The sequence below is a fragment of the Ambystoma mexicanum genome, chromosome 6q (genome assembly GCF_040938575.1).
Source record: "Ambystoma mexicanum isolate Mex_15411 chromosome 6q, UKY_AmexF1_1, whole genome shotgun sequence".
Lineage (NCBI taxonomy): Eukaryota > Metazoa > Chordata > Amphibia > Caudata > Ambystomatidae > Ambystoma > Ambystoma mexicanum.
The window spans coordinates 300,972,114-300,982,805 of NC_090937.1; the positions used below are offsets into that span (position 1 = coordinate 300,972,114).

At 43.4% G+C, this 10,692-nt stretch overlaps 1 pseudogene; it reads left to right on the top strand.

Annotated features, from left to right (window-relative positions):
• The first annotated feature begins 9,184 nt into the window (after window positions 1–9,184).
• Window positions 9,185–10,165, top strand: LOC138515211 (magnesium transporter NIPA2 pseudogene; annotated as a pseudogene).
• Window positions 10,166–10,692: the final 527 nt, after the last annotated feature.

Below are 10,692 nucleotides of genomic sequence, written 5' to 3' on the forward strand. Positions count from 1 at the left end.
GTAAAGTCAATACTACAAATGAATGTACTTTGAGGAAATATTTCATGTCAATACGTATAGTCCCATTGCACAGCTTTAATAATCAACATTGTATTAGCACAAGCACCTTATGAATGAAATTGAGAATGTGTTATGTGTTTGACCGACAATAGTGTTATTGTCTATGTAATATGTATTTTACAGCTGCGTACACTGTGTGTGAAAAGTTTCGTTCTGTCACACTAATAAAAAAAAATGTTTTAAAAATGGTTCCGCTCATAGAACTATTGTACTCAATGAGACGCTACAAACCGATCAGTTAAATGTTTTATATGCAGATTTCTGTGTGGGAATACATCGACTCTGGCGTTCTATTTGCAGAATTAGCACTGAGAACATCAATTCTATACTGCAGCGATGTTAGCATAGCTCAGCATCCAGCCAACCTCTGTGAGGATACCTGTGCTGGACAAGTTTACTTGTGCAGGTTTGAACTTTTCCCATATGCTAACAATGACACTATTTCCTTTGGTTTGTGTTGAATCCCCCATGTTCAAAATCTGTGAACTTCCATCTTTTATTCTCTCTGTGAATGAAACATTTGAACTACAGTAAAACCGTTGAAACTTTGCCCTGGCTGGTTAAGCCGGCTTTCCGCTTATGAGTCTTCATCCAAGCGCTCCTCGTGGGAAAATACCTGCCCTGAGAGACCGTTGGCCTCTCAGGGTTAGGGCGCCCCAAAATAAATGTGTTCCCAAATGCAAGTCTCCTCGCACTGTGTATAATGTGGGATCCACTGGCTGGCATGCAGTATAAAGGTCCAATGAAGTTTAGATATTGCGAGTAAAACAAAAATCCCTTCCATTTCTTTCAGGAGAGATCAGGCGAAATTGGTTCAAACAGAGTTAGGTTATAATGAAAAATGTGAAAAAGAATTTTGTTTGCATTTGTGAAAAAGCCAGTGGACATGTAAAATCCAAGACCCCAGAGTATACAGGCCTGAAGAGCTAGTTACAGAGAGGTATAAGTCCCATACAGAAAAAAAACATGCGGAAAGGTGTTCCACATGGTTTATCCACTCCGCACCATATTGGTCTACGCATAAAATACGTGCAGACATATCGTCTGGTCATTACGTGCGCAAAGAGCCTCCATGCAAAGGTTGTGCTATCTTCTGTAGGAACCATGCAATTTCACTGCCTGTATAAATCCAACTCATGTTTTACCAACGAAAATTACTCATGAAAATAACCCCTATTCTAGCAGGTGCAAACGGGTGTCATAACCATAACAAGAACCAACAGACCTATAAAAGCCCACATATGCAACCACTAACCTGCTAGGGGGCATTGACATCATGGAAAGATAAAATGGCCACAGTCTGTAAAAAGCACCAGGGAATGAGGCACACATGTATGTCTTGCTGTAAAGCATATCTGTTTGCATGTAGCAGCTGCCACTTTGGACCAGCAGCAGAAGGCCCCACAATATGTAGACCATCAGGAAACCCAGAAGGTGTCCCATCATCACAACCGTGGCAGGCCACGCCAGCAGGTAGCCCTTTCGCCTGCCCATCTGGTAGCAAATCAGCATGGCCATCAAATACCCCATCAGCTTGCCCACCCTTCAGCAGATAGCTCATCATACTTCCCCTCAGCCTCACAAGCAGCTGCTCTAGGTGAGGAGTAGACGCATGCAAAACACTTACAGCCCAAGGGTGTACAACACTGACTTTCACAGAGAGACCTGCACCTTCCTGGTAGACACCGAGGATGACCTAGAGCTGAACTGGGACATAATAACATCCCCCCATTTTGAAATTGCTCATTGTACACTACTTTCGTGAAGGCGACACCTTCCAGAACAGTGGGATGGGCACATGATATAACCCAGCTCTGCTTTTACGGTATACTTTCCCAAGCAATCACCACCATGGTACTACTGATGTGCCACCACATTACCCTTCCTTCTGACTCTGCTGCCATTAATGCCATCAAGCCGAGGTTCTCTTTCGTTGTTGCATTTTCCAATGCTGTATGTGTTTGGGACAGTACTGTTGGGATGCAAGTACAACGTCCCAAACGTGAGAGAAAGTACAAGTTAAGGACATCTCTCTAACATAAGACATGAACCATACAGAGGGCCAACCAACTTGTTAATCCGTACAACATAAACCTCATGTGAAGCAGACAAATGGATAGAGGAGTTTCTGAGAATAATTAATGACAAAATATACATTAGACACCTAAAAGCATCTAACAGTGAGAGTGCAAACTGTGTATAGCAAGATAGGAAGCATCTAACATATAGCAGCACAGAAGAAATAGGGCACCCGTACAGGTAACAGAAATAGGCATATACTTCTCAGAATTGAAATAATAGCTAGACAAATATATTAGACAATAGTCCAAGAAATAGTAGGGAACATATATATGAAGCAAATGTAGTTTGTGCTGTTCTAAAATTAACAAAAAGCATTTGTAGAAGCAGCCTTTCACAATAGTTAGAAAACTAGGCCGCAGAGAAACATTCACATATTTAGTGGTTGAACACAGCCTATTCCAGCTCGTCCCAGACACGACAAAGGACAAGGTCAGATTCCATGACGGAAGATGTCAAAAGCTGCACAAGGATTGGCCAGAAGCAGACGGTGCAGTAGGTTCCCAAGCTTCGAACAAGTGAAACTTATAACAAGTAATGTTCTTACTCATCACTTTAAAAATGAACAAAATGAAGGCCACAGCTTGGTGAGAACGAGGTAATATGCCGAGATGTGCACAAGACAAAGTCGATCCGGCAAAAGACACACACTGCCCCCTGTCGGAAAACATCCACCTAGGAGTGGATGTTACCAGTACCAAGCAACCTGGGTATTCCAACTAAGAATTTAAAGACATTGGTATCCAATGACCATAGAAGCAAGGAGAGGTTTGATTAATTTAGGAAATATAATAGAAAATAAATTAAATGTTCTGATACCTCGCCAAATCAAATATGTTCATAAGAGTTTGGGCTGCTCACACCTACCAACACATAAATGCACAGTTTAGACTTGCACATGGTCTCGATGCGAGGTGCCAAGAAGAACGCCCTATGAAGTCATGTAGTTACATCATGGGAAAGGAAGGAGGTGAAACATATTTCCAATGAGAAGTCGCAATATTAACTGTCAGTCGAACAGTCACAAGACTGAGAACGGTCCGATGTTGCCAACTTTTGGGTCCCATGAGAATTAGATGAAGTATCCTTTTCTGTTGCCACACTGTCTTCACCTCACAACGTGATTGGTCAATTAAAGCGAAAGCAACCAACCCAGGAACACTTGAGGTGGGTCAGCCAATGAAAACTGAGTTGTATGTTGCAAAATGTTGAATGTCTATTGTCCAATTAGAACTGGAGAAGCTGGATGACCCCGCTATTAGATCCTTGTCAAAAGGAAGTCACTAGCATGGTGACAAGGAATAGGACAGGCCAATAGGACTAGGTATTCTATAGAACCCCCTATAGTACATCAGCCACCGTCCAATCAGTGACTGTGAATTTAATTGTACCTAGAAACAAAGTATAAAACATGACATCACTACCCATTATATAAGCCCTCATTTAATGATGTAATGTTGAAAGATCTTTGGATTGTTCCCGGCCGAAGCTGCATGTAATACACTTGATTTTCTTGCTTCTCATGCACTTTTATTGGCTCATTGGATTATTTTTTATATGACTCTGGTTTTGAGCCTACCTTACAGTACACACGTGGCCCTTGTACCATCCAATGCACAAGAAGTTTCGTCTGCAACAGATGCATGCTACAAAGCATCATTGAGCAAATAGTCTGACACTGTGAACTGTTTTTCATCCATTTGTGCAAGCTTCCAAGGCTCATAACATAACCATAAAATGACATAACATAACCAAAACCCATAGTACACTGCGTACGCATCTTGGTGAGAACACATAGAGTTTGTCTTGCCCTTCTCCAACATGCTTGCCAAACTCTAGAATTCACTTTCAAGGCGCATTTACACAACCTGGGATCATCTTGCATTCCAACAAACACCCAAAGCAAGGTTCCTCCATAAACTAAAACCAACCAATGTTCACCATGAGGAAACCACCTCCAGGAATGGACACTACAGGAAACCTGCCATCATACAGATGTGGATTATGACAAATTTTGAAATTCATACATCACAGCATTACAAACTTGATTTCTCCTAGGAGCCATGGGAGAAAAAAATACATCCAGAAATTAGGGACATTCTGAAAGGCACATCTCACTTTAACTAAATGAAAAGATTTTCAGAATATCCTTAAATCAAGCAGGATCCCAATCAGTATTAGTAAAGTGTCCCACAGATGGGGGACATTAATCAAGAATCTTCAATCTCCTTGAGTAATATATTGTTGTGTTCCAGTGGCTGAGCTCCTGCATCTTATACCGCAGATGGAGATGTACCTGTCCCAATCCAAGATGGCTATGCTGCATATTTGCACCTCACATGCCATTGATGCGCGACATCAACGCAAAGCCAGGAACTTAGCAGTCACCAGTACCACTACTCCTTGCGACTCAACGCTCCTCATCATCTGAGCGTACGCTCCCCTTGTTCCATGTTCTTCTCCTTCCTCTCCTGGCCTCCTTCTTCCTTTGACTTCTTTGCCTCTGTCCCTCTCTGGTTCCATGCCTTTCTGAGTCTCTGGATTCTACTAACAATCCAAGGCTCACCTTATTGGTTGTCTGTGGACCTTCCTGCCTGCCTGCTCTTGTTTTTCCTGTCTGGGAAGATAAGCAACTCAACCTACTATGCTGGATCGCCCATCTTGAATCCTGCGGAGGTTTTTACCATAGCCCATTTCTTCCTCCATCCCCCTGGCTTCAGGGGGAGCACTTTGCTTTGAGTGTTCCACAAACACTCTTGCCAAAGTGGCTTCCAGAAAGGACAGGCCTTACCTCAATCAGCCCCATCCTCCTCGATCCAGGATCCTTGCATGTGCACCACCACATGAGCTCCCTTATTTTTATTTAATCATCATTTTCTTCATGATCAAAGTCGTTTAGCAAGAGCTCTATTTCATTTAAGAGGTCATTTGTTCTTTTGTCGAGGGAAAAACTGAAGTTAATTTCTTCCTGGGTTCTGGAGATGTTATATCAGGACAAGTCTTTTTGTTAGATGCCATCACATTTAAAGCCTAACGCCATCTTTAGTGAAAATAAAAGACCAGGGTGGCATCATGACCCTTTCCAGAAAATAGCTAAACAACCGTACAATACTGCTGTACTGCCACAGGGAACACCCTACTTGCTTAAGGGGCTGCCAGAGTCTGTCTCCCCACCCCATGGCCAGCCTCAATGTTACCCTGATGTTGTCAAATACGAATACAGAGTAATAGTACACATACGTCTAGTTGTGCTCTTTCCTGCAGAGAGCTTTGGCTCAAGGGCTGAGAGCCTGGGTTTTTCTCTTGTCTTTGGAGGAAGTGGGCCAGGTTAACCACTGCCTCTCAAAAAGAATTGTGGTGCCACAGAACAGCAGCACCCTTTCCCATGGCTGGCCCTTCTTCGGCTTATTAGACATATAATTTCATTAGATCTGTCCATAATCTGCTTGCCCGATACTTTCCTCAACTGTCAATTCTATCGATGGTGAACTTAGAGAGAGAGAATGTCTGTTCCAGAAGGTATTTCCTTGTATGCTGTGTCTTCTATGAAGGTGAAATGCATCTGTTAGAGAGAGAGTCCAGAGTAATGTTTCATCTCTAATTTTGACATGGTTTCTGTGAAAAGAGCTCCGACCAAAGTCTGACATCAACTGCATACAATTACATTATTATGCAGCAGTCAAGGGAATGGTGGTGTCACATAGGGAGAATCGGATAGGGGCTGCAGGGTGCACCCTCTTTGAACAGTATTTCAATTTTAAGTCAAGCTATGCAGAGATCCATAGACGGTTTGGCTTTCAATGTGATGGGCAGCTGGTTCCAGTTTAGTGGGATGAGTAGTGAGAAACAGGGGACCCAAGAAGGGGCACAGAGTGATCATAGGACAAGGAGATTGAGCGCAGTAGGGGAGTAGAGGGAATTAAATGGTGAGTAAACAGAGATAACGTCAGCCAAGTAGGAGGAGCAAGATCGTTGATTGCTTTGTAGACTAGGGGAAGGAACTTAAAAGGGGACTGGTTTTGCATGGAGATCCAACCATCTTGGTGTCCATAGAGAAGAAGTGGGAAATCTGGGAAGGTTGAAGAGAGTGTGGGTAGCAAAGTGGAGGACTTTGCTTAGGGGGAGGAATGAGTCAAGCGGGAGGCATGAGTAGTAGTTGAATTTACTGAGCACAAGGGTGAAGATTAGAGTTTTTATAGCCCGGTGAATGTGAATCAGAAATTGACAAATGTTTTGAATCTTCAGAAAGTTAACTCAAGCAGCAGAGTTAGTGGTAGAGATGAATTGTTGCAGTCGGAGGGCATTATCAAATTGGACCCAAAAGTTGGGAGACTTGGGCGAGGGAGAAAGAAGGCCAGGCAAGAAGGAGATCAGAGAAGGGAGGGGAGGGATGGCGTTGGAAGCTGACAGTAAGATGTCTTTTCATTTTCTAAGATTTCAGCTTAGGCAGAAGAAAGCCATACATGAACAGCTTGTAATTTATCTGAGATGGTGGAGGTGAAGAGGTAAAGAAGAATTTGATTTTGAGTGCTGTCAAGAAAGAGGTGATGGATAAATCCAAAGGATGAGATAAGTCTTCCTAGGGCAGAGTTATAGAGGTGAAGAGCAGTCGTCCAAGGACTGATCCTTGGGGGATGCCGACAGGGAGAGGGGTGGAGTCAGAGGTTTGCGAGTTCCAGGATATTTTATAGGAGTACATGTTTAGGTAGGAGGCAATCCTGGTGAGAGCAGATTTGCAGAACCCATGGTCCTGGAGAGTGAGAAAGAGAGAGTAGAGGTTGACAGAGTTGAAAGTGACACAGGGGTCCAAAGGATGAGTATAGAAGAGAGTTTGGAGTGGTGATCATCAGAGACAATGTTGAAGACATGCATGAGTACAGTCTTGGTGGAGTGTTTACTGTGTAGGCCAGATTGAAGTGGATCTCCAAGGCAATTATTCTCAAGGTACTTCGTGACCCGAGTGAAGACCTCCCACTCAAGGACTTTTGAATAATCGGATAAGAGGGAAACTGGGAGATCGTTCACCAGGATTGTTGAGTCAGCAGACGGTTTCTTCAAAAGTTGTGGGTCACTTTCAGATTTGAACAGGGTGGGTTCAGCAGAGAAAGAGAGAGAGAGAGAGAGAGAGAGAGAGAGAGAGAGGTTAAAGAGCTCAGCGAGATGAAGGTAGATTATTAAGACTAAGTGGGAGAAAAAGCGCCACTAGGGGTGCAGGATGGTTCTGAGAAGGATGGATGCTAATTCAGTAGGAGAAATAAGGAGAAGTAATGGAGAGTAGAAGGGGTCGAGAGGAGAGGTGGTGGTCAGAAGGGGGCTGAGGGACGGGAGAGAGAGGAGGGCTCTGATAGTGTCACAAATTGTATAGATGTTAATGGAAAGTAGTGAACAAATTTATTAGCAGGGAGAGAGAACGAGGAGGCACTGGATACTGGCTCGGGACATATGAGCATGGTGACTGTTAAGAGTTATGTGTCTACGTTGGATGGCAGAAGCACTCTTTTGGAGGAGTCTTTGAAGTATCCTGGCTGGGTTCAGCGATCGCCAGTTAGTTGAGACTCAGTCCCCGTAGCAACTACCTTATCGGTAAAACATGATCTGGAATTGGGATCTTTGTTACCAAACAGTAAAACAAGTGATAGTTACAAACTTGCTCTTCAGCAAGGACAGAACATTTTTAAATATGTAAAATACAGCTCCTAAAAAATAAGTTGTATAGTGATTCTCAAAGGCCAGCAAAATGACTCCAATGAATTTCCAGAAAGTTGCAGTCTTATCTCAGCCATTATTATGTACAGGAATCCTCTGATCCCACCATATAAAATTGTAATCCATATAGGAGCACACACCGGGCAAGAATCCAGGCTGCTTATTATAGCTGGGCGAGCACAAATCAAACAGAACAGTGTACTGGAACTGGTTGATGAGAGCTCGCATCTGGGCATGCATTGAACATTAATTACTTTTATACTACAAATACAATGGTCAAGGCTTTAGAAACAGTTGCAGCTCAAAGGTTCATATTCTCCAATGTTCCCATGGAACTCATTGGCTAAACTACGACATATCCTTAGTGCTACGTGTATGTTAGTAGAAAGTGATTGGAGCAAACAGGTCAACAGTACCCCAAAACATCGCCTCCCCGTGTAGCGCCACATCGCTTCTCACACCTCTCTGGAGCAATTTGCAATTAGTAAAATAACATTTGTGTTGACTGCTGGGACTTCATTATTCTGCCATTGGTCAGCACCACTGCAGAAGACACACGAGACACCCTGCTTCTGGTGGGAAGGGAGACACTCACATGGCACCTGCCGAGTAATGACCTTCGCAGACCTTGTGCTGGATACTCTGAAGGCTGGCCACCTCCCAGGGACACAGAAACCTACCGTCTGATTGGTTCTCCCAGGCATGCCACTCTGTACAGCTGCTCCATTCCCATATCCACCTGCCGAAAGGCACTCGTGGCTATGTGAACGGTTCTCTGGCTCGGATCCATTTCCCCATAACCCCTGAGTGCCCTTGGGATTGGCTTGCTACCCCGTCATTACATCGCCCAAGCTGTCTCAGCTGCATTGGTCTGCCCATGCCGCGCAGCCTGTGCTTCGTTTCCCTCCTGCCTAATCCATGGTGTGTTGATCATGTGTTCAGGGCAGGTGTATCGGGTGATGCCCAGCCTGGGGTCTCCCTGCTAAGTGTGTTTACCTGGGATTTTCCCTATCTCCTAGTAATATACATAAGCTCCCTGGGCAGATGCCAGACACAGTGCAACCCTACACCCGTATTTCCATGCAATGCCTTTATTTGTGGCATTACTACAGTTGGTTTGTGTGCCTGTATTTTTCTTCCCTAGGCGGTGCCCCATCCGATCTTGCTCACTCCTGTAGGTGGTAGGTGTGCCCCACTATCTGGCACTGAAATAGCACTTTTAATCCAATTAAACCAGACAAAATACAGGATTACATATTGAGGATTCGGCCTCTACTACCAGTAGTCTCTCTTCTCTGTGATGAATGTGATTGTTCCAAACATACAAGCACCCAATGAAATGAGTCAGACTCAGGGGAAGTATGACTTCTACATTGTTCTGTTATTGGTGATCAGTTCCAGCCTCTTCATTGGAGGAAGGTTCATCCTGAGGAAGAAAGGCCTCTTGCATCTTGCCAGGAAGGACTCCACAAGAGCAGGTCAGGGAGGTCATGCATATCTTAAAGAATGACTTTGGTGGGCTGGACTCCTGTTAATGGGAGCAGGCGAAGTTGCCAACTTTCATGCCTAGAATTTTGCAGTGTGCTTGTAAGTGCAATTCTGTCCTCCTACACTTTAAGTGAAAAGCTAAATCTCGATGGCAAGATTGGATGTCTGTTAAATATACTTAGCTCAAATGGGATGGTAAGTCATGACCCTCAGGAAGAAAAGATGGAAACTTTGAGTGAGATGAATCACAAACTTGCTGACCCAGGTTTTGTGGTGTTTACAACAGGTGTGGTCATTGTTTCCTTAATGGTTTTTTTTCGTGTGGGACCCCACCACAGAAAGACCAACATTTTGGTGTGCATAACAATCTGTTCAGTTATTGGAGCTTTGTCAGTTGCTTGCGTGAAAGGTCTGGGCCTTTCTATAAAAGCACATCTTGCAGGCAAGCCTATCCTCAGCCACCCCTTGACCTGGATCCTGATGCTTAGCTTTGTGGTTTATGCCAGCACACAGATCTACTATTTGGACCAAGCTCTGGAAATTTTGAATACCTCCTTAGTGACCCCAATATTCTACATGTTCTTTACATCATCCATTTAAACGACATCATTGGTACATTAAGAGGCTGCCACACAATCATTGTAGGTATAGTATTATTGCATGCCTTTAAGGTATTCATTTTACACTCTCAACCTTGTCTGCATCCTTTCGGAATGATGACACTCTAGGAAATGGAAGTGTTCCCCCTAGCACTTATGAACGTTTTAATCATGAAGAAAAAAAAAACAAACGCAAGGGAGAAAAGTGCCTTATGGTGAGCTTTCATCCTTGAGAAGAAATCGAAGCTTATCAACATTTTAAACAGTTATCTGTTACAGATCTCAAACATTTCAATCTTTAGGTTTTACTGCAAAATAACCACTCCAGAATGTGCCTGAAAGTTGCAACGGTACGTTACCACAGCCTGTAGAGACAATCTTTTGTTTTTAACTTTGAATATGGACAAAGCTTTGAGGTGCAGTGCTAATACATTTTCTTTCATTTAATCCAAAAGTATGTACGCTGGAATTCTTTGATTTGTTGTTCTGTGAAAACAAAGAAATTGATATGAGGCTGGGAAGCCCAAAGGAAACACACCAACACAGGTTACAAAGAACATACAAAGTGCTTTATTTAAAAGCTACAGCAGTTACCAAAAAGTCAATTGACAAACGGATAGCTATTCGGCTCTCAGAGTAACATAACGAACTTCAACGAGAGTTCACTGCGTTAGTGAGAGAGACCGTACATTGGAATATTTGTGCTTTTATACTCTTTATCCAGCTCTGGCCAACCACCTTGCGGGTTAACCATTCTTAA